We start from the raw sequence: 25,410 nt of genomic DNA, 5'->3' as shown, positions 1-25,410 counted from the left end.
AGAGAATAGAAAGGTGTGAATAAGACTTGTCACTACCTCGGTCTTTTGTTGTGTGTTTTAAGTATATTTTTCTACGGTTCTGAGACATGGTCTATGTAATCAACTATTAAGTCATAACCTGCCAAGCCAACAGGTGTTAACAGCAAGAAACTGTCAGTTCCTTTTAGAATACATTGACTTTTAAGGTTAAAAATCTTGACTCACAACACTAGTAGAAAAGACCATTTTACAGTTTCTTTACAGCTTTCCAGTGGGGGTAGGATGACCCTCCCTCAACTTTGATATCTTGAATCATTACCTCATTTTTTTTGCTTTTCTTTCACTTGCAAACATCCCTAAAATATTTTGTATTGGTTACCTCTATTTCCTGCCTAGTCCTTCTTTATTTCCTTGTGGTCTGAATTCAGCCCCTCCACTCACCTGAAATTTTCTTCCCGGTCTCCAGCAACCCTTTAGGAAACATATCTAAAGACTTTTTTAAAGTGACCCATTTTTTGGACCTTCCTATAACAGTTGCCTTGTCGACTGCCCTCATTGCCTTGAGACTCCTCCTTTGTTCTCCTAACTTCTGTGACACTATGTAAAACTGATTATCAAAACCAACAGATACTCTCAATTTCTCTATTTTGGTTATGGCTTAAAATCATGAAGTTATTTTTGGTTCATCTCCATCCTTTTTTCTACTAAGTCTTGTCTATTTTTCCTTTGTAATATTCTATCTCCTTTTTTCCTTCCAAATCCCACTGTTATCACCCTTGTCCAAGTCCTATGTCATGCTTGTTCTTCTTAACTGGCCTCTTTGTATTCAGTTTTTTCCTCATTCCAACCGTTACTAAGCTACTGCCAGATTTTTTCCCCAAAATGCTTTTTTCTTGAATAAGTCACTCCATCATGCTGTGTGCTTGGAAGTGGCTGGATTCAAGCCAGTTGCGAATGCATCTGTTCTGATGATATATTTCTCTTAAAACCAGACAAATGCTTCCAGTGAAGATGCAGAGAAAACGCATCAGTGGTTGTCTTGGATGGAGATGCTGAGGTAAGCCAATTTAGTTTGAAGTTTGGAGTTGGATTGCATGGGCTAGAGGTCAGGGCCGTGCAGTCAAACACAATTGGAAGGGTTGGAGGTTGAAATGGAGCCAATGCAGAAATGTGTTGAGGAATATTAGGGGCTTTAAAGCAGAAAGAACAGGGCAGTCTGGGACACATGAGGGTAGATGTTATGGCTGGTGATCAAAGGAAATAGCCAGTCAATGGACTAGAGTGAGAAAATTTTGTTTCTTACACTGCTAGAGATGATGTGAGGATGAGGGGAGAGTGGCCAAGCTGAGTTCTATGGTTTCTGTTGTGATTTTTGCCTGAGGAGTAAAGTTGTGTGGAATGGGCTTAGGAAGAGTCTAAAGAGAGAAGCTAAGGATTTCCTAGGCTGATCTGCTGGAGGGTAGTTCTTCCATGAATTCCTTTATATGAACCTATTGCTTTAACCAGATGAATCTAATAATTGTTCCCCAGCTCATTCCTACATCTCTGCTATTTTCCCTGTCTATCATGCCATAATCTTTCTTCTCTGCTTTCATGAATTCTACCTTTCCTTTAAAATTCATGCATGTTTTATCTGCTATCGGTTAGTTCTCGGTTCAAAACAATGAAATTGAACACTGGCTAACTTAAACCCTCTCCTGCCCTCCCCACCAAAACAGGGTGGGCAGTTGAAATTTTCTAGATGAATTCACAGAATCCACAGGAAGCTGGAAGATAAGAATTGAGATGGCTCAAACCAAGGAAACTGGGAAGATCAAGAAGCAAGAGACACAGCAAGCATCTCACCGCAAGAGGAGCCTGGTAAGGACTCTGTCACTGCTACTACCGCTGCTATGACCTTGACCTCCACCTATGCTTTATCCTTGCATCCCCCTCAGAATTCAAGACCTGACAGAGCATCCACATGGTCCAGACTAAGTTATATGTCCATTTATTTCGTCCAGTTTGTAAAAGGGATCTGCTTCCATTGTTTGTGGAGATGAGTAGCTCCAACCAACAACATGCACAGTGGGGGTTTCCCAAAAGGGAGAATGGAATATTGTTAGGAAAAGGAAGGTGAGATGCTGGAGAGCCCCCAAATCACAAATTCCCACTATCTGCCTCCTCTGTGAGTTGTTCCTACATACCCCAGGTCAAAGTGGCCGCTGTTCCTCCTTAAGACATTTTTTTCCTCAGCCACTAATTTGGTGTGTAGTACCCAACAGTTAACACCATTTCTATATATCCTTTTTCCTTAAGAAGATGAAAAGACCTTAAAGACCAGAACCTTATCTCTGTATCCTAGCACTCAAAAAAGGCCTTTGCACACAGCATGTACTAAGTAATTTTATTTTAGAGGATGATATTGACCAACTGTTTCATTTCCAGGGAATGGTGTCAGTGAGAATCAGCTTCATGTTTTATTTCATTTAATATGGGATGAACCAGGACAGGGAAACTGGCATCCACTGCACATTTACTGTGTGTTAGGTACCATGCAGAATATTTTCTCTTGTAATACTAATGATAATAACAGCTGGCATTTATTTAGCTTTGTTATGTGCCATGCATGAAATGAAGTGATTTCCATACATTATTTGATTTAATCCTCATCATGACCATGTGAGGGAGATGGCATTATTTTGCATGTTTTACAGATGAAGATACTGTTCATTAGACAAGTTTAGTAACTTTCCCAAAGTTTCACAGCAGATAACTGTGGAACTGGAACTCGAAACTATTTCAGCCTGGTTCCAAAACCCTTTTAATATGTTGCATTGCTTAAATAGGAAGAATAAGACTTGAAGGAACATATAATTTCAATAAACATTTCATCTCCTTCATCATTAACTGCCCCAGTTTCTCAGTATTGCCTGAAAACTTCTTTGAAATGCAAATTCTCAGGTCCCATCACAGACCTGCTGAATCAGAAACTCTGGAGGTGGACCAAAAAGATTCTGATGATTCTGATCTACATTAAAGTTTGAGAACTGCTAACTTATATTCTCTCTCACTGTCTATATTTTTGTGTGGCTCTACACCTGTATAAGTCATGTTGAACAGTATGCATATTGTATTCTATGTCACCATTTAAATTTTATTTGTAATTTTTCTTATATTTTCCAATTTCTTTCTTTTTTTTTCTGGTCTGGAATTTTGGCCCTGAGCTAACATCTGTTGCCAATCTTTCTTTTTTTGCTTGAGGAAGGTGGTCCCTGAGCTAACATCTGTGCCAGTCTTCCTCTACTTTGTATATGGGATGCCGCCACAGCATGGCTTGATGAGCAGTGTGTAGATCCGTGCCAGGGATCCAGGCCTGCAATCCCAGGGCTCCCAAAGTGGAGTGTGTGAGCTAACAACCATGCCACCAGGTGACTCCTCAGATATCTGTTTTTAATTCGTATATCTGGTGTATTCTTGTAGGCTGCTCTTCTTGAATGAGGTCTCACATAAATTTAAAGAAAACAGAAATACATGTAGAGGGTACCTATGTGAATGCCAGTTATCATATTCCAGAATAGCCCTCTTGTTTACTTTCCCGGTGTCCCGGACAATTTTTATCCTCTGGAGGGGAAACAGAATGAGAAACAAAATGTAATCCACGCAGGCAAGATTCATCTCCACCACTTCGTACCCTTTGCCAGAGGAGCTAAATGATTTAGTCAGTGGCTTTACGTTGCCTTCTCTTCCAACTTTTGCGGGAGTATCAATAAGGATGTCAAAATATCAATCATGATTCTACATCTCTCAACCTTGCCCTGGATTTGTTGAAAATCTGCCCAGATGCTCAAGAGGTGTCACATACAAGTTAGATGTTCATCCTGTCTTCTCTGAAACGTGAAGATTGTCTGCTGATCATGTCAGCCACCACGATTTTCAGGACCAGGTTTGTATTCCAAACGAATGAAGGCTTCCTGCCCTGCTTCTCTCACCTGCATGTGAAGCAAATTGAACATTATGGGGGTGATTTTGAAGATAATGTTAGGATTGATGAATGTTTTTTCTCATTTTCAAGAGGGAAATGAGTCAGAAAGGGCAAGATGAATAGTTACTTTCCCTTTCTTTTCGCCTCCCTCATGTTGCAATTATAACAAAGTGCATTTTACTTGACTCTTTAATTCAGTTCCTTTATTCTGATCTTTGAGTTTAAAATACAAGTAAAGTGACTAAACTCATTTAAATTGCCAAAATTAGGTTTTATTTACTTCTTTTTCTTGTAGTTTTAAGGAAAACTACCCTAATCCAATGTTTATCACTAGGATCTTGCTTTTGTATTTAAAATTTGCTTAATAAAAAAGGTTTCCTTTCTTCATTTCTTCTTCTGTCTTTCACCTGAACCTCTTCTTCCCTTTTCTCCTCCTTCTCTCCCTTCTCCCTCCCCCACCCCCACTGCACATTGATAATTAAAAAAGAAAGGGAAAACCAGCAAACAATTGTTGAGCACTTACTCTATCCCAGGAGCTGTACTAATTTCTTTGGATATTTCTTCTCAATCTATCTTCTTCTTGGTGGGCTTTCTTCTACTGATCAACCATCGTCTTTCCACTGAGACTTTCATCCCCTCCTCCTCCACAATTTGTCACCTAGTTCTTTGATTCCACTTCATAAACATCCCTTAAATCTATCCTTAAATCTGTCCTTATTACTTTTTCATCACTGACTTACTTATCTTTCAGCCGAAGTATCTAGATGACCTCTTAACTGGTTTCCCTGACCCCGTTTTCTCCAGCTTCTAGCGCACATATATTTTTATCTCTATCAAAATAATCTTTCCAACATGCAAATCTAGTCAGTGATTCATTCAACAAACATTTATTGAGTGTCTACTGTTTTTCAGATACTTTGTTCTATGAATACTTGTAAGAATGTAACAAGGCTTAAAGCCTCAAAATTTTCCCTGTTTGGCAGAGGAGACAGTTGTATAATTGGACAATTATTATAGAATGTCATATGTTAAATGATAAAAGTATATGCACAGTATTAAGGAAGCACTAAGAAAAGGATAAGAATCTGGATCAGGAGTTGGAGGAGAGACTCAACATAGACTTCCTGGGCAAAATAACTCTTGAAATGAGTCTTGAAAGATGAGTAGAATATAATTTAGGGAGGAAGATGAAGGTAGGGCTGAGCATGGATGCTAGAGGAAAAGGGCATTCTGAACCCAGGGGTAATCTTAAGCAATGGCAACAACAACAAAAATACTTTGATGTTTCCTGAACTAAAGAAATTCTGTTTATTGTTGTTTTAAACTTATAAGTTTTGGGATAATTTATTATGCAGCAATAGATTATTAATACAGCAACTGAAGGGCTATTTATAAAAATAGCGTAGAAAGAATCTGAACTGTTTGGTAGCTATAGAGATGGAGAGGAGGATGCAGACTTAAGAAACCCATAGGAATTAAAATCTTTCGGATGTGGTGATTGATTGGATGGCAGTGAGGCTGAGTGAGAAAAGAGAATCAAGGATGACTCTCTAGATAAGTTCAACTTGGGCATAACATAGATATCAATCCCCATGCTTAAAATCCATTATTGCTTCTTCATTATTTCCCAGATAAAGGTCAAATATTAGCTGCTCTGACCTCTACAAGCTGGATCTTTCCTACCTTACCAACTTTATCACCAGTCCTCTCCGAGCCCCCAGTATTGATTTTGGAACATAAACTCTCTTTCATTTTTTTTTCTTTTTTTTCACTTTTCTCCTGATGATTCCTCTTCTAGGAATGTCTTTGCTCTTCAGCTCGACTTCAATCACTCTACACACATACTTCCATCACACAGAGCAGTCTTTCAAGAATTCCATGTACCTCCTATCCCGCCACCCCAAATCAAACTTAATTATTCTTTATCTTCTGTGTTACAGCAGTGTTTTCTACTTGTCTGTATTGTCGATTACATTGTAATTATTTATTTGCAAGTCTGCCTTTTCTTCTGGACTGTGGACTCCTCAAAAAAGGCTCAATATCTTCCTTATTTTGGTGTAAGTGCTTATGTTAACGCCTAATATATAGGAAGTGTTTAATCAATGTTTACTGAGTATGTGAATGAAAGAGTGTCTTCTAAATCAATGAAATATCATTACGTCTCTCCTGAATTTTTAAATTCTTCATTTTGAGATACTTATTAGAGATACTTACACATGGAATTTACTTAAAGTTTAACGTAGCTTCACAGAATCTGTGATCACCTGTCCTTCGTATCTCCACAGCCTAGTTCAACAACTTTTCAACTGGTTTATCATTTTTTTCCTTTTCTTTATTTGTTGTTACCCAAGGAAAAATATTTTGCATTTCTCTCATTTCTTCATATCCCACCAGTCCAAGGAGGACGAGAGGCACATGGAGCAGCCATGGACCCAACTTACCGCTTAGACCTAAGGCTAGTCCAGCCCAGACTAGATCAGCCAACCCCTAGACAGTGCACAGATGTGTGATCGAGAAAAAATATTGTGCTTTAGAGTCACAGAATTCCAGTGTGGTTTGTTAAATAGCATTATGGCAGCAATAGCTGACTGATACAATCAGGTTTCCATTCTTTCCTTCCCTTCCATTCTCAATGCTACCATCCTATTTCTTTCGTTACTCACCTGGACTATTGCTATAGGCCGCTGAAAGAAGTCCTCCAACCTTTGGTTTCTTTTCCTCTCAACTTGTTTTAGTACCACATCAGGTTAATCTTCCTGTTCTAAAACGTTCAATGGTTTCATATTATGCTCCAAATAAAATCCAGATAAGTAATTTATCTCAATTTACTGAAATCCTATCCATCCTTCGATGTCCATCTCAAATGCTACCTTCTTTAGAAAGCTGCTATCTTTCTCTCAACTGACGTGTTCTCATTTTCCTATGGACTTTAACATCTCCCCAATTCCCCCACTCCTCAGCCTCTGGTAACCACCATTCTACACTCCGTTTCCATGAGTGCAACTTTTTTAGATTCCGCATACAAGCGATGTCATATGAGATATCCTGCTCTCTGTCTGGCTTATCTCATTAAGCATAATGCCCTCAAGGTCCCTCCAGGATTTCCTTCTTTCTCATGGCTGAATAATATTCCATTGTATATATCAAACATCTCCCCTGTATCTATTTATCTGTTGATGTCCCTAACTTCTAAATATTGAAGCTCTCCAGGGTTTAGTCAATGAAAATATTCTCTTTATTTTTTGCTCGTTTTGCTTAGAACTTATTGATCTTCTTCATTCTTTGAATTGATATATTTCATTAGTTTTGGAAAATTATTAGCTATCATCTCTTCAGATATTGCTCTGTCCCCTTGTTTTTGGAAATCCAATATGTGTGCTAGACTTCAGGGTGTGCTCGAGTCCTCTTAGCATAGGCTTTGATTTTTTTTTTTCCTGGGTATTTCTTTCTGATCTTTTCCAGTTTCCTAGTTCTCTCTTCAGCCAGATATAATTTGCTCTTAAATCCTTCATGATTTCTGAATTTTGGTAATTATATTTTTCGCTCTTTTCAAATTTGCTATGATTTTTTAAATAGTTTCCAGTTGTCTGCTTTCCATGAATAAAGTAAGCATGGTTGTCTTAAAATCTAATTTTGGAAATTTTAATATCTGGAGGCTCTGTGGTTCTTTCTGTTGTCTGCTGTTTCTGCCATATCTCCTTGTGTGCCTGGTTATCTTTGACTGTGCATCAGACATTACATTTGAAAACTGATTGTAGAAATAATTTGTGGCCTACATATATATATTACATTTCTCTATAAAGGAGTCTGATGGTTTCTACCGAGTTCCTGGGGGCACTGGCAATCCAGTATCACCTTAATTCAGTGTCAGGTTTGAGATTTCCTGGTCTACTCAAATGATTTGAAGGCTGAATGATATCTGAAACTTTTCTGAAGATATGGATATTGGTTTTTTTTTTTTTTTTTTTTTGCCAAGAAAGATTCACCCTGCGCTAACACCTGTGCCAATCTTCCTGTATTTTGTATGTGAGCCGCCATCCCAGCATGGCCACCGAGGAGTGGTATGGGTCCATGCCCTGGAACCAAACCCAGGCCACAGGAGTGGAGCATGTGGAACTCAATACCGAGGCCACAGGGCCGACCCTGTTAAATATTTACTTTTGGCAAAACAATAGTTCTGAATTATTTGATCACTTTTTTGCTCTTCTCACTCTCATGCAATCTCATAGAGCCTCATAACTTTAAACATTCTCTCTATATATTTTGATGAGGCTAGAATTTGTTTCTTTAGCCTGGTCTTCTCCCTTGAATTCAAATCTTGTATATCCGGTGTCTACTCTATGTCTCAGTTTGGATGTTTAGTAATGTTTTCAAATTAAACCTTCCTGAAAAGAAACTCCTGCTTCTCCCGAAACATGCCCTTCTTGAAGTCTTTCCCATCTCTCTTGATGGCAATTCTATCTTGGATACTCAGTCTAAAAATCTTAACAGCATCCTTCTTTTCTCTTTCTTTCACCTCCTACGTAAATTGCTTGGTAAATCCTTTTAACTTTACATCTAAAACATATTGAGAGTCCAATCCCCTTTATCACCATTATTCTGGTCCCAGCCAGCATCCCCTTCCCCTGGATTAGTATAGTGGCCTCCCACCAGGTCTCCCTGTCACCTCACACAATTTATTCTCCACGTACAGTATAATGTGATACCTTTTTGACCTCACGTGGTAACTGCATGATATATTTTTGACCTCTTTTACCGCTTCGTTCCTAGATCTCTCGGCTCCTTCCATCCTAGCTTCTTTGCTTGTTTTCAAACATCCAGGAATGCCTCAGGCTTTTGGACTTGCTTTCCCCTCTACCTGGAATGTATTTTCTCCAGACAGCCACAAACAAACAAAGCTACGGTCTTTGTTCAAATGTCCCCAACCAGGAAGGCCTTTTCTGACCACCTTGTTTACAATTGCTATCTTCACCCTACTCTAACCCTTCCAGATATCTCATTGTTTCCTGTAATTTTTCTCCTGTTCTATTTTTTCAACAGCATTTATCAGTGTCTGACATACTATGTATTTGATTTATTTATGTTTATCTCGTACTTTTTTGTCTCTCTTCCCATTCTACTAGAATGTAAGCTTCACAAGGATAGGGATTTTCATATGTTTTGTTAATTATCACACTCCCAATACTGGGAATATTGCTTGGCTAATTTAAGTATTTGTTGGCTGGATTAGTGCTCCCACTCACTGGAAAAAAATGCACAATTTTGGTCAGTTTCAGAAATGACATCTTATTAATGCAAAAGGGTTATTTTCCCTTAGGGCAACAAGACAGAATTATTTAAAATATAATCGACAGGAAATGTTTAATCACTCCAATTGTATACTGTTAAGTCAATTGTAGCTGTCCAATTTACTGTAATTTCATGTTATGAAGGAATTTCTAGACAGTAAAATTGATATTTTACTGAAAATTCAATTACCGTCTAGTTCTATATGCTTCTGGCATATTCAATTGTGAATACTTATTTTTGTGTTTACATAATGAAAGACATTGTTGTGGTGTTTCAAATGGATCACTTTAACCTGGCTAGACAGTACTTTGATGAACTTGTGAGAAATGGAATTGACCAAAGTCTCTTGCCAAGTTAGATATTTGATGCAGGCCACATCAGGACACTGATTTGGATGTTTTAACATCATTCTACTCAGTGCTCAGACTTTAACATGCTTTCAAAACACTAATTAATGTTGACCAAATTCCGAGAATTTATTTTTAATCCTGATTTTACAGATGAGGAAGCAAGTGGGGAAGAAGTTAAATGGCTTATTTAAAGCCACATCACAACTTAACAGCAAGCTGGGATTCTGTGCTGGGCACTCTTGTCTCATGTTTCCAAGTTTGTTAACGTCATGATCTCATGCCAGGATAATCACTGGAATCCAGGCCTGAGGAACATAACTTATTTTCTGGGGGTGTTGCTGTGATGACCAGAGACGTTGCCATTAAAATTCAGAGTCTGGAATCAGACCTGGTTTACATTGATAAAAAATGGAGTTCTAGTCTGTATTTCTGTTCTTTGGGAAGAAGTATCATTTTGGTGTCTTCCAATCTTTTAGATAGAGAGACTAAAATAGGCCCAATGGAAAAATAAAGAGTCCCACATGTTCTGATGTTAGTACAATGGAGTACTATGGCTTAAAAAAATTTAGGGTTAGAATTTCCTTCTCAAAGAGGGTAGAGTCAAGTTAGATACCACTTTTCTAGAAAACCACACACTCAATTATACAGATGTGGAATGGCTTACTGTGAATCAAAATGTCTGAATTCCTTATAGGGTACAGGGATTCTCACTGAATCTTGCCTTTGGGCAAGGGCTCCTTTATTTATGTTAGAAAGAACGGCTTACAAGTCTAATTACACTTGGTTAAAACTATCCATTGGTTGATAGGATTATTTACTTATTCTTTTGTATTCTTAGCTTCCTCATCTGTAAAAGAGTGATCATTGTGGACCCTCTCTAATAAAGTTGTTATAAGAATTAAATGATACTTCTGGGTATTTATCCAAAGCACATGGAAACACTAATTTGAAAAGACATATGCACCTCTATGTTCAACACAGTATTATTCACAATAGCCAAGACTTGGAAAAAACCTAAGCACCCATCAGTGGATGAATGGATAAAGAAGATGTGGTATATGTACACAATGGAATACTACTCAGCCATAAAAAAGATGAAATCTTTCTACTTGTGACAACTTGGATTGACCTTGAGGGCATTCTGCTAAGTGAAATAAGTCGGACGGACAAAGCCAAATACCATATGATTTTGATCATATGTGAAAGATAAAAACAACAACACATGAACACATAGACACAGACAATAGATTGATGGTTACCAGAGGGAAAGGGCGAGGGTGAAAGGGGTAAAAGAGCACACGTGTATGGTGATGGATGGCAATTAGACTTTGGGTGGTGAACATGATGTAGTCTTCACAGAAATTGAAATATAATGACGTATATCTAAAATTTACATGATGTTGTAAACCAATGTTACCTCAAAAAAATAATTAAATGAAATAATCTAAGTTGAGTGTTTGGCACAGTGCTTGGCTCATGGCAAGCAGTACATAGTCGTTAGGGTTATCATTCTTCTCATCTCCTTCCTCCTCATTATTACTGTTATTAAATAATGATGATTATTAAATGGAGGTGAGAACATATGTTCTCCAGATGAGCAGGAATGGCAAAGGTGAGGGATTTTTATCATCTCCTATATTTCAAACTCTGGCTATGAGAGCTTTTGCTACCAGATGCAAGATAAGAATATCAACTACTTTAGTAATCAAACGATTCCAACATGGAAAGCCGACAGCTAAATTAGCATTTTTAAGTAATAAAAGAAAATGTCAAGAAAATATAGTCTTTTTTTTAGAGTAGAAAATGACAAGAGTACAATAACAGACTGCAGTTGAACAGTGGATTGATGTGTTCTCAGGGACTAGAAGCTGGAGTGAAAATAGAAACGTAAAACTAATATCAATTACTGGCACATGGTTAACACTGAAATGTTTTCTGGGTGAATGAATAAATGACTTGGTGGATGGATGTTGTTCCCTAGCCTGATCACAAGTCTCTGAACATGTCCAGTGTGGCAGAGACATAAATGGTCTTATCCATTATCTTTACCAGTTTCCTTTCAGTGTGTCCTTTTGTCCTGAAGAGACTGGAAAGCTAAAAACCCCGTCACCCAGACTTCTTTATAGCGAGGGTGCCAGATATGATTTAGGTCTAGTTGGTCAGATGTACTCACGTGGGACTGGAATTTGGACCTGAATTATGCAGGGAAGAGAGGAAGAGGAAGAAGCATCTGCTTGCTGGTGCAGATAGCTGTGGAGGTGGGTGGCATTGGAGCTGGCCTTGGAAGTGACAGCTCTGATTGTGGCAGGTGAAGCAGTGGTCTTGGAAGCCCATTTCCGCAGTGGGAACTTGGGAATTTTTCTTGGACTTTGCCCAGATCTCCCATTTACTCTGTAAACCTTTTAATACCTGGGAATTATAGCAATCCCTTTCTGTTTAAAGAAGCCAATATGGATTCTGTCCCCTGCAGCTAAGCCTTGACTTTCGCAGTGGTTCCTTCTATCTCCATGCCACAGCTTCATCTGTCTTGTCTTTTTTTATCTTGCCTTGGTCAAATGCCACTTCCCTCCTTAAATATCCCTCATATCCTCCCCAATAATGTGCTTTATTTGATCCACTAGAAGGTTTTGTGTTTCTTTTATAATTCTTGTCATATTCTGCTTTGATTTTGAGTTTGTTTTCTCTCTCTGTTCCAATACAATTCTTTGAGTGAGTCTAAAATTAAAATATACTTAAAAGGAGGCCGGCCCCCTGGCCGAGTGGTTAAGTTCGTGTGCTCCACTTCAGTGGCCCAGGGTTTCGCCGGTTTGGATCCTGGGCGCGGACGTGGCACCACTCATCAGGCCACGTTGAGGCGGTGTCCCACATGTCACAACTAGAAGGACCCACAACTAAGGAAAATATACAGCTATGTGCGTGGGGGCTTTGGGGAGAAAAAGGAAAAATAAAATCTTAAAAAAATCTGTATATATATATATATATATTTATATACTGCAAGGCTGTCTTGAGTTCCTACAGGACCTATCACAGTGCCATAGGTATAGTAGACACTTAGTGAAGATTAGAAGAATTTAAACAAAATCACCTTAGGAAGGCTGCCTTGAGAAACACTATGCCTAGGGGTAGTGTGCCTACAGCTACTCTGTCTCCAACTTAGATCTCTCTCCTGAGCTCAGACCCATCTTTCCAGCCATTTCCAGGACATTTCATCTGGTGTTCCACTCACACTGTAAGCCAAACATTTCCTAAACTGAATTCATTTCCTATCCGCTCAAACCTGCCTTTCCTTCCCTGTCTCCTGTGCTAATGAATGGCAGGCATCATCATTCTCTTACCATCATTCAAGCCTGGTCCCTGAGCAACAAGCTCAACTACTGCATCCTTCTCTCATTACATCCAATCAGCAAGCAAGTCCCATCCACTCAAGTTCCATCTACCTCCCCTGTCTCCTTTTCTTCATTCCTCCATTACTGGCATTTTCGGTCTGCATCATTTCTCATGTGACTTCAGACTACCACAGACTGGTCTCTGTGCAGCAACTGTATCACATTTTTTGACTTGTTTTTCAGCTTTACCAATAATTCTCTTTACTTTAGCTTTAGGGTCAATGCAACTGCTTACTATGTTCAGAGGTAAATTACTGGTTTATATGGATCATTTTAAATGACTGTACCTGGAGTTTAGTTTTGAGGCAGATTGATTTTGATGTCTGCTTTATTAACTATTTGTGCTCAGTTTTGTCAGAAGATGTAAGTCTTCAGATGGTCTTACCATCATTAATTAAACAAATAACCACATCAGGTGTCATTTGCTGTTATTATTTTGTTACGAAGTAGAGCACAATGTTAAAAAGTGAGGCCTCCGGAGTCAGACTAACTAGGTTGGGGTCACCCAGGCTCTGCCACTAATGGCCTGGTGACCTCGAGCAAGTTCTTTAATCTCTCTGTGCTTCAGTTTCCTCATTGGTAGAATGTGGATAATAATAACATTTACCTCTTCATGTTGTCATGAGGATTGAATAAGTCAGCATATGTAGTGTGCTTGGAATGGGGCCTACTTCATAGTAAATAGATGGTGTCAGCTATTATCTGTACTATTTATTAAATGTGAATTGTGAGCTTTTAAAATATCTAAATAATGTGAAATTCCAACTAATTAAGAGACAAGAACTGGCATCTCTAGGAGTATACAAGGATTTCAGTGATTTTAGTAATTAGGTGATTTTTCTTCACGTTTGTGAAATAAATTAACATATTTGGAATAACTTCTTTAAGTTTACCTTAACTTACTAAATTTAACTTCAGGAAAATGGTGTACAAAGATTAAATTAAATCCTGATAATTGTTAATAAAAAGTAACTTGCTCTCCAAGCGTCGTAAAGAACAAGTGATATTTCTATAGCTCTTGCAGATGTTTATTAGAACTTGATTATCTTTTTATTCTTCTTCTTTTTAAAGGAAGGAGTGGGTAATTCTACTCTGTCACATTTCCTTAGTTCTTAGATTGATAAGGTAGGTTGGTGATCTCAAGGGAAAAAAAACAAGATATTTTTTATTAGTATAAAAGTAAAAGTAAGCCGTGGAATGATCTTTCTTCTTTCCGTGTCTTTTAGCCTAATTTGTGGAATTTTAACATCTATAGTATCTTATCTTTGTTTTTTTCCTCTAATGGAAAAATGAATATTAATGACTTTTTTTTTTAAGGAAGATTAGCCCTGAGTTGACATCTGCTGCCAATCCTCCTCTTTTTGCTGAGGAAGACTGGTCCTGAGCTAACATCCATGCCCATCTTCCTCTATTTAATGTGTGATGCCTACCACAGCATGGCTTGACAAGCGGTGCGTAGGTCTGCACCCAGCATCCGAACCGGCAAACCCTGGGCCACCGAAGTGGAACGTTCGAACTTAACCGCTGAGCCAATGGGCTGACCCCAATGATTCATTTTTTAACCATCAAGATCTATCATCAGAAGGTGACAATGCTCAGGTATGGAAATATAGGCGCTTATTTATTGGCACTTGGTATCCAGAGGAGAAGAATACTGCCTCCAGAGAGCTTGAGTAGTCTGAGCGTCTATTGCTCAGCCCCCACACTGCTCAACCCTAGGAGGTGCTCAATATTCACCGAGTCAGTAAAGAGGCATTCTCTAATGGCAGGCAGGTTTGTTTCATCAGGTCTTGCCATGCCCCAGATGAAATCTCCCTAAAGGGCGTTCATCTCTTTTTTCTTTCCTTCCCAGTCATGTTCCTGGAATCTTTAAGACTTAAATAAAGAATCAGCCACCATTCAATATTTTTCGTGTCAGTTCAACAAAGGGACGTAAAGTCAAGAATTTCAGGATGATCATATTCTACCTAAAGTCTTCAAAGTTAGTGATTGAGAAATATGTTTTTCCCTATATGTTTATAGTAGAAAAAATATTTTTATATTTTAAGGTCAGCAGCAGAGTTTGTCTTTGGATAAGACAGACGATATTTAACAAAGTACCCTAGTAGCCACTCGAAAATGAAATGGTAAACCATTCTCCCATTCCCTCCTCCCTCTCTCCTCCCTTTGTCCCATGTGGGCTTGGCCAAGATAGGATTGTCTGAGATCAGGAGGGGTCTGTATTCTTGCTTAGTATACTGAGTGGGAGAACTCCTGAGTTTCTGAAAGAAGACCAAGAGGGAGGGAGAGAGAGACTCTTGAGAGGGAGGAAGATATGAGAAAGACAGATCAGCAAGCACTGTCCAATAAAAACATAATCTGAGTCATATATATAATTTAAAATTTTCTAGTGGCTATATTAAAAAATTAAAAAGAAACGAGTGAAATTAATTTTAGTAGTATGTTTACATTGAAAGCATATCCCAGTTTGGCCTAGCCAAATTTCAGGAGCTCAGTGGCCACATATGGCTAGTGGTTACTGTATTGAGCAGCACAGATGGAGAGAGAGGTGCCCCGGCCTCATGGCCAGAGTCTAGAGTCCTGTGAAGAGACAAGCAGTTAAAGTTCCAAGTGGTAGGAATGGATGAGGGTTCTTAAATGAAAAATTCTCATTCATTTTCTGTTGTGTCAAGAGGTAACCCCTTCTCATTATTTTTATATTGTCAGTAATATTCTGATATAAAATGTAGGATATTTTCCGTAAAAATTCTTTGAATCCATATTGGCAGGAAGTACTATTCCTTAAGCATTCACTCAAGCCAGGAATGCAATGTTTCTCCCTCATTTCCGACAGCCTAGTAAAGCCAAGTCTCATTCAATCTACAGCTTTGACATCTCCTGTATCCGTCTCCTCTCCACCCCTAGTTTGCTTTGGTTGCATTGGACACTCAAAGGAAGAGGGGCTGTGTTCTATAGCTGGGTCACATAAAGCAGAGAAAATCAAACAGCATCAGAAGCCAGATGTGAGTGAGATGGGAACTGAGCAGAAAGGACAAATCCAAGAAGATTTGGAGGTACGACAGGGTGGCAGAATGAGAAGATCCCCCTCCACGATGGATGGGAACTTGACTCATTTTTATTCAAATATTAAAATTAAATCTTGAGAACTTGGGACCACTCAAGCAGGTAGAGATTTTTATAGGAAGGCATAGATGTGAGAGCTAGGAAAGACCACTTAGGATGAATTAACATAGCAGTTTTCCACCTTGGGAAAATAATTTGGTGACAAAGGTTGACCTGACCTAATTGGGCATGAACCAGACGTGAATTGACATAAGGCTATTTACAGTCTTTGTTTTCACATTTAGGGTGAATATTCATACATTTTTGTGGCAGAAATAGTAATGTACTTAATAAGGGGTGCTACCTCAGATGCCACAATGGAATGTCACATAAAATAAGGAAAGGCACTCTATTAATTTTATGAAGTTCAAAAAATTCAGAATTCCAAATTATAGCTGGCCTTTTGGGTTTCCAGTAAGGGATTGTGGACTGGAATTTGGATTGGCGTTGAGGTGGGGCTGGAGGGAAGATGAATGGCGAAAGCTTTTCTAGAATACCTCAAATCACAGCCAGAGGTCAGGGCTTGTCTTGTCTGTGTTTAAAGTGATCTCTGCCGATAGACACACCCCTTCTCTCCTGTTAGTTGAACAAGTGTTCTTTCTCTCCTTCCCTTACCAGCCTTCATTTCCTTCATTCTTCATTGTTTGTCCTCTGCTTCCTGGAGTCCTGGAGCGTTGTGTATAGTTCCCCACATAAGATTCTAGCTTTGTTGGTGGTTGGGAGAAACTCAAATTGAGGGATACTGTTTATCAGAAATTTACCTTAGAGATTTTTGGAGCCGAAGAGGAGCTTGGTTTGACTCAGGTTGATCATGTTTGAGTGTGTTGCTTGCTCTTGAAGGCATGAAGAAGGCAGAACATGGGCAGTACTTATGTGATCAAAATTACACATCAGTCACCTTTTTATTTATAGCATAGTGATTCTGATTGTATCAGAGAGTGAACTGCTCATGTAGTATGATATTCAGGTGTACTATCTATATCTGGAGGTTCTTTCATCTGAAGGGGTTAATGGTACTCTAGAAGGGGCTAATTTAAACTCAGAGAGATGTGTGCCTTTCTTCTGGGTATTCAGAGGCATCCACAATGCTCTGACATTTTGTCTCTCTCTTAATGTAACGTCTGATGCAAACTAAAAAATGAATGTCAATAACTGTAGAAAGGAGTTTGCTCTCTCTCAAGTGGAGAATCCTGCATGACAAAAGGTCATTGTTCCCTATAAATCTCTCCAGAATATTTTTTTCTGTTTATCTTACTGAGCCAAACTTCTTTCAAGGAGTATATCTCTCCTCTATGTGATATTCATTTTGAAAATGCTTCTCTTTCTATGCAGCTATGGCAGAATAATGTGTTCCTTGCTAAACAGAATGTAGAGTAATTTCTTATCCAATAAAAATGAAAAAATGAAGCTGTTCAAAAGAAGCTTCCAAATTGCCCTGCAAAGAAAACTCCAGAGAGATACCCCGGCAGGCTGGGAGATCAAACAGTAACATTTAGGACTCATCTATTTGCATTCTTTCATCTGGGCAGCGAGTGATGTAACAGTCCTTGGCTTTTTGCTGTTTCTAAGGCAGCAAACAAATACTACAATTACTGGAGAAAAGACCTGCAGCCTTGTGGTAGATAAAAGAAAACTCAAAAGTACGTCCTAAGTTCACAGACATCCATTGTGATTGGTTTTCGGTCTTGGGCCACACAAAGCAGTCATTCTTCACCCTGGTTGAGTCATGAATCACCACTGAAGAGTAGGGACCCTTTCTCCAGAAAGACACACCCACACACAACAATTTTATTTAATTTAGGGAAGTGTGTGGATTCTCTGAAGCCCACGTCTGTACCTCAGATTAAGTCTAGAAAGAGAAAGGCATAGAAAGCTAGTGTAAATAGAGGTGTTTTATTTTTTTACTGTTAAAAAGCTGTTTCTGGAAAATTATGCTTTGTTTTGTATGTGTATTTTAAAGAAATTACAAAGAAAAAAGACAAAATAATGTTCAATTATTTAATTCTGGAATTGTATGTGGATGAAATAATAGATAACAGGTATCACAACAAGGTTAACTTCAAAATTCTGGTGATACAGAGTAGGCCAGAACAAACCATCTCAATATTTCTCTAAGATTTAAAATATCAGTTTATCTAGAGACATTAAAAGAAGAATCCTATCCAAAGAGAAAGCTGTGAGAGCACGGCCATTGATTCATATCTGAATTGGTATCGCTGTTCTGGAGCATGGACTTGGGCCTTTGAGTGTTTGCTCTCTCCTCTTGATGGACTTCCTGTGGATTGTAAATGCTCCAGAGTGGAGGAAATAACGCTGGAAGTGGTTAACTGGTCACTAATATTATTGTGAATGGCTCTTCCACTTGGAAGACATTGAAAAATTACCACTAATCTAAAGAACATCATGATTTCTGTGCCTTATAGAATCCAACAGAAATATCTAAACATTAACTTTCTAACACCTTGCGATTCACTTTAAAGGCACTTTTCACAGATATTACCATATTTAGTTCTCTTTACAACCATATATGGTCATTATTATTGCCATTCTTATTTTTCAGATAAGGAAATTAAGGTCAGAGAGATCAAATAACTTGTCCCCCAAATCCCCTTTGTGATGGATCTGAGGCTCCAATCCGAGTTTCCCACGTCCCTCCTTTTCACTCACCAAGAATAGCACATTCCGTGTCCGAGTCACCTGGCACTGCAGTCTTGGTCTGATTCCCACTCTCAGTGAGAATTTGTGAAATTAGCCTGTTTTTTTATCAGGCAGGAAGGACCATGGTCACCTGGTCTGAGTGTGCTAGGCTCCTTGTCAGAGAGCAGCACTGACAGGTGGGGTGTGGTAAAGGGTAATGGCTCTTGGGGCTTGGAGTTTGGTAGCAAAGAACGTAGAAAATAGATTTCCTTACTTCTCAGTTCTGTCAGAGCCCAATCAAACACAGGCAGTTTGGTGATGAAGAGAAAAAGGCCATTAGGAACGAGGGAAAACAAAAAAAAAGCAGAGGCCCAATTAACTTTGTGCTTCATTCTTTGCTAAGGAAGATGCTAAGAAGATTTTCCCTCCCAGATTCCAACTTGAAGCTGAAAGGTCAGAGGTACTGGAACAAATAGTGACAAAGGCACGGTATGTTCTAAACCTAAGGACAAAGTAGATGCAAATAAATAGCTGGAACGAGAGGGCACTCATCCAAGCGTCCTGAAGGAACTCAGGAGTAAAGGAGTCTGTGGGTCGAAGGCAATTTACAGTCACAGATGACCCCTGAGTGCTCCTTGAGTTTGAGGACAGGTAACAAATCCAATTCCCTGTTACAAAAACCCACCCTTTGTCATCGATTTGTCTTTATTTAAAAAAAATTAATTCACAAATGCTCCTTGAGTATCCAGTGTTAAGTCATTATGAGATGATTATGTTTTTAACTTTTCAAATTGTTTTTCATAGATTTCCAGAAAGCTCAACTAATACCTGGTGTCTCCACAGGAATCCTTATAGACTTAGCAGCCTGCCTGTTCAGGATTTCAATAAATTAACACCACTAGTTTGAGAAATAAAATCACAGAGCAATACCCCAAACCCATAACACAGTTGATGAACAACACTGCTTAGGAAAATTAGTCTACTCTTGAGTGCAGAAAAGCAGAAATACGCCCACGGTTCTGGGCACAATTGAGGCTTCAATGAAAGGCTGTCGTAGGCTGAGACGGTGCCGTCAGAGGGCAGGCGAGGACGTCGTTTCTAACGTTTATCCTCACGTTTATCCTCCAATTAGTCTAGTTTCTTCTTTCAGGTAATTTAAGAGACGATGTTTTATTAACTTATTCTAAGTAGGAATGATAGTTTTCAAATAAGGGTTACAGGAAAGTATTTACTTATTTCTTTTCTGTCCTGCTAAACTAGAAATAGTTCCCTAGAGTTTTTGTAGAAGGAGGGAATGGCTCTGGGTCAAAACTTTTAAGTACACAGATTTAAGTTCTTTTATATGTCATATTTTTTATATAAATCATATAAATATTTTTTCACATTTTTATACAAATCATACTTTTATATAAATTATATAAATCATACTTTCCAGTCAACCTGCAAAACTACCAGAATCAGAAAAGAATTTTGCTGGAGTTTTTAACAACGGAGATATTTTCTAAGAGAAAAGTAATATATAGGTGAAAGGCATTTTTACTGATAGTTGTAAAAATGCAGCAATTCAGGTAATGTAGTTTTGCAGCTATAGAAGTTCTAAATTTTTTTCTCTTTAAATAACACTGACTTGTAGAGGAAAGCTGGATTTCTGCTCCCTGCTCTACCTTTCTGTGGCACTTAAACGTCAGGGGAAGACAGAGGACATGTGGGGCAGAATGGGAAGAAAAGAAAGAATCACAGTTGGGTCTTTTTCTTTTCTTTTTTTTTTTTTTTGGAGGAAGATTAGCCCTCAGCTAACTACTGCCAGTCCTCCTCTTTTTGCTGAGGAAGCCTGGCTTTGAGCTAACATCCGTGCCCATCTTCCTCTAGTTTATACGTGGGACGCCTACCACAGCATGGCTGCCAAGCAGCGCCATGTCCGCACCCGGGATCCGAACCAGCGAACCCCGGGCCGCTGAGAAGCAGAACGTGCGAACTTAACCGCTGCGCCACCAGGCCAGCCCCACACAGTTGGGTATTTTTAATATTAGTTGAATTAGGGGCCCCCCAGCTGTTGCTGGGATGAAGATAACAACAGCCATAATGCACTTCCATCATATTTGCATATCTTTTAACCTTAGGACCACAGGGTAGGAGTGTATGTTCTAGCAACTCCATGTAATGGTGGGCCGTGCAGTAACAAGGTTCCATTCTATTTTATCTTTTTCATTATAAAGATTATCCAGCTCAAGAAATGAGTTTGTCTATTTTCTCTCAGTTATTTTTCTCAGTGGCTTTCTTCCTTCCCCCTTTTTATTGGAAAGAGAAGGAATTCAGACCTCAGGGATCAGAGCAGGGCTTGTTTGACCTTTCCTCACCCGGACTACGGAGTCAACCTTGTGTCTAAGTGTAGCATGGACACAGAGTTTATGAATGCCCTGTTAATTGGAACTACTGTCACAATAATGCAGGGTCAACTGTTGTTTTTTTCTGCTCTCTGAAATATTGGTTGAGCTGAATAGTGTTGAGTTGAACCGTGTTTTCTCTTTGGGGTTGGGTTCATATTGGTATCTCCACACTGTACCTAGGAAGTGCTCAATAAGCAAACATCCTGAGCATCTACTAGGTTCCAGGACATCGTGATGTTTAGGAGGCTCTTGATCTAGGACTTGGCCTTGTGGTTCCCCTGCTAACTAGCTGTACAAGTTCTTAACCTCTTTTTACTTCAGCCCCTTTATTTGTAAAAGATAATAATAGTGCCCTCCTTACAGAGGTGTAAGAGTTAAGGAATGTAGTGTTGGGATTGGTCTGGCTCAGGCTGGTCTTGGGATTGTTTGTGCTCAGATCCATTCCTTGCCGTTCCCCAGCTCCACTTTGGATCACAGAGGGGCTGACTCCTGCAGGCTGCGTTCCCCAGGCTCCTGTGTCAACAGACCGCAGGTGGGTGGAAGATTAAGGAGGTGGGAAGAAGGGAGAAGTCAGGGCAGCTTTCCCCTTCCTCTCTGCTTTGGGGATATTCTCGGGCAGCAGCTATGTCTCCTCAATGGCACCAGCTCCTGCTGGACAGACCCACCTTGCTTCCTACTTCCTTCAGGTGTCCCTAACCTCTGGGCTCCTGCAACATCACCTCCTCCTTTTGTCTCTCCACTCTGGGGGTGACAGGAGCTTCTCACTATTGCTGCCCTCTGGCTTACCTCGCTCTTCCCTGGTTGGCTGTCAGTTCTTCCAGTCACTTGTGTGACCAATTCTCTCAATTAATTTCTCTGTTGCAAATTCTTAAAGTGGCTTCTGTTTCCATGGTAGGTTCTTTATTGATGCATGTATGCAAAATATTTAGTATAGTACCTGGCCAGTAATAAGTTCTCCTTCTATATAGGTATAAACAAATATAAACCAAGTAGAAATTAGTAAATCAGTAAGCATTTTAAGTATGGGAAGAAAACCCCATAGGTTCACAAACTCATTTCTGCAATTCCAAAATCTATAAAGCTCTGAAAATTTGTGTTTTGCAGAAATAAGTTTGTGTCAAACTGAGTTGATTGCAAACTCCGACTTGAACTGACATGAAACTATCTATAGTATTTATTTATCCCACTTAGTGTGATTTTTTAATGTTTTATTGCATAAAAATTGATGTGTTTGATCTTGAGAGGCTGATCAGGCTCTGCCGGGGATGTTATATAATAAATGGACTGTGCACATATTCTCTGTATAAACTCCAAAAGATTCTGAATTCAAAAATCCATTGGACTCAAGGGTTTGGAACAGTGGATTGTGTGGCTATATCAGATTTCAGAAAAAGAAAAAGTCATCTTTAAAATAGGCCTGGAAGAATTGGTAGAATGATGGAAAGAGGAGGTAGGTAGGGGCATTCTGAGTAAAAAGAAAGTTATAAAGAAAAGTGTGGAAAAAATGAAAAAATGAAGTAAATGTAGAAAATAGTAAGTAGGAGTAGGAGGAGATAAAGAAGAGAGAATAAGTGGGATATAAATCATAAAAAAATCTTCAAATGTTGGATGATTTTCTTTTTTTTTTTTTTGGTGAGAAAGATTTGCCCTGAGCTAACACCGGTTGCCAGACTTCCTCTTTTTTTGTTTTTGCTTGAGGAAGATCATCCCTGAGCTAACATCTGTGCCAATCTTCCTCCATTTTTTGTATGTGGGATGCTTCCACAGCATGGCTAATCCACTCCCAGGATCCAAACCTACAAAACTGGGCCACCGAAGCAGAGTATGAGGAACTTTAACCACTTGGCCACGGGGCCAGCACCCCAAATATTGGATTTTATTGTTAAGAAATAGAGAACCATTGAAGAATTTTAATCAGAAGAGTAACTTAAATGGCCTTGTGCTTAAAGGACATTAAACTAGGTGGGCTGGCATAAAGAAAACGTTTGGAGATGGAGATACATTTAACAGTTTGCTTCGATAGGATAAGTGCAGTTGAAATGAGGTAGTGGCATGCCAAGCAAAGTATAAATATAGAATCTACAGAACTTGTTACCTGGCTGGATATGGGAGAAGAGAAAGTGTGATGGTTAATTTTACGTATCAACTTGACTTGGCAAAGGGATGTCCAGATAGCTGGTAAAACATTATTTCTGGGTGTGTGTGTGAGGATGTTTCCAGAAGAGACTAGCATTTGAATTAGTAGACTGAATACAGAAGATCACCCTCAGCAATGAGGGTGGGCACCATCCAATCCACTGAGGGCCTGAATAGAACAAAGAGCCCAAGGAAGGGCAAATTGGCTCTCTGGTAGAACTAGAGTATCCATCTTCTCCTGCCCTCGGACGTTAGTGCTCCTGGTCCTCGGGCCCTCGGACTTAGGCTGGGACTTACCTGCTCATTTGGTTCTCAGCCCTTCAGGTTTGGACTGAAACTACACCACTGGCTTTTCTGAGCCTCCAGTTTGCAGATGGCAGACTGTGGGATCTTCGTCTCTATAATTGCATGAGGAAATCCCTCATAATAAATCTCTTTCTATGTATCTCTCCATATCCTATTGGTTCTGTTTCTCTGGAGAACCATGACTAATACAGAAGGGTATCTAGAATAATTAAGTTCTTGCCCGGACAATTGAAAGAATAGTGCTACCATTAGCAGAAATGCGCAAGGAAGGAGGAGGAGGAAGTTTGTGGGGAAGATGGTATGTTAAAGTTATGACATATTGAGAGACTCAAATATTAGAGCCATCTGGAAATGATTGGATGTTTATGAAGATGGCAAGTAAATATCAACTTTGCTATAGCCATTTATGGAGTCATGAGGTTGTGGGTAAAGGAATTTCGAGTATGTTCTTCATTTGAAATTAACATATCGAAATCTGACTTCAGGACTGATAGATTTGCTTTGGTAAAGCTCTTCAAAACAAAAGCCTTGCCAATGCTAGAATTTAAATAAATATCCTTTAACTAATACCAACTAACACCAGAAATTTCTATTTTCATATCAACAATTCTCTTCTCCAGAGCATATGCCACAGTTCCAGAATGACAAATTCAATGAACACACAATTACAGAAAAAAAAATTCCAAAGCTATTTGTGTGATTTTGAGTTCTTGTGAATTTGGAATTATCCTTCTAAGGTGATATGAAAATTCTTATTCTTCAAAAGTAGCTTATTAAATAGACATTTATTCCCTTCCTTTGTGAAATGTCAGTCACAAAACCACAGTCGTAGTTCTATCGCTGCTCAAGTACTACTGAAATTGTGGTGTCATAGAAACAGATGCACTTCCCTAATTACTGCGTTTTGCTTAAAGGCAAACCCAGTTTTCAAATTTACCATTAGTTCCTCTCTATTAAGTGGGTCTCTTTGTGGCCAGTGTGGGATTAGCTGTGGTAGGTGTACAAGAAGATACCTGTATTCGTTTGCTAGAGTTGCCTTAACAAAATACCTCAGATTGAGTGCCTTAAACAACAGAAGGTTATTGTCTCATGGTTTTGGAGGCTAGAAGTCCTGAATCAAGGTGTCAGCAGGGTTGATTCCTTTTGAGGTCTGTGAGGGAAAAATTTGTTCCAGACCTCTCTCCTTGGCTTGCAGATGGCTGTCATCCCTTGTCTCTTCACATTGTCTCCCCTCTATGAATGTCTCTCTCTCTGTGTCCAAATTTCCCCCTTTAAAAGGACGTCAGTCATATTGGATTAGAGCCCAACTTTATGACTTCGTTTTAACTTGATTATCTCTTAAAGATGCTCTCTGCAAATAAGATCACATTCTGAGGTACTGGGAGCTAGGACTCCAATGTATCCTTTTTGCGGAACACAATTCAATCCATCATAACACCTCATCATAAGGTGTGTCCCCATAATTAATGCATCTCTGGGCCTCACTACAACACAGAGAAAGGTTATGGAGTGTCTTGAGAGAACTGGATAGAGAGCTAGCTGCTGAGCAATGTGATGGACCTCCTGGCTGGTATCCTGGCATAGACAGGTCTTTCAAGGAGGACAACTGATAATCCATTGAAAGATGATTATTTGTTCACCGAGCCCTCTTTATTTTTAAATATATTCTTTCCAAAAAATTAGAGCCTGGATACATCATAATTGTCTACCTATGCGTAAAAGCAGTAACTTTACGATGTAAAAATTTTCAAGAGAGGTGTAGTTGTCTCCTTGTATCCACTGGGGGATTGGTTCCAGGGCCCCCAAGGATACCAAAATCTGTGGATGCTCAAGTCCATTATATAAAATGCCATAGTATTTGCATATAACTTACA

At 39.1% G+C, this 25,410-nt stretch overlaps 1 protein-coding gene across 1 annotated transcript in view; it reads left to right on the top strand.

Moving 5' to 3' along the window:
• Positions 1-911: 911 nt before the first annotated feature.
• The window catches only part of OTOGL (otogelin like), a 205,822-nt gene continuing 181,323 nt past the window's right edge, over positions 912-25,410 (top strand). The window contains exons 1-2 of the mRNA XM_070507248.1: positions 912-1,036; positions 1,698-1,839. The gene's annotated coding sequence lies outside the window, so the exon portion shown is untranslated. The remainder of the gene's footprint in view (positions 1,037-1,697; positions 1,840-25,410) is intronic.

Source organism: Equus asinus, chromosome 4 (assembly GCF_041296235.1).
Source record: "Equus asinus isolate D_3611 breed Donkey chromosome 4, EquAss-T2T_v2, whole genome shotgun sequence".
In the NCBI taxonomy this organism is placed as follows: Eukaryota; Metazoa; Chordata; class Mammalia; order Perissodactyla; family Equidae; genus Equus; species Equus asinus.
The sequence above is the reverse complement of the archived record's forward strand: the minus strand, read 5'-3'. Positions and strand labels throughout refer to the sequence as shown.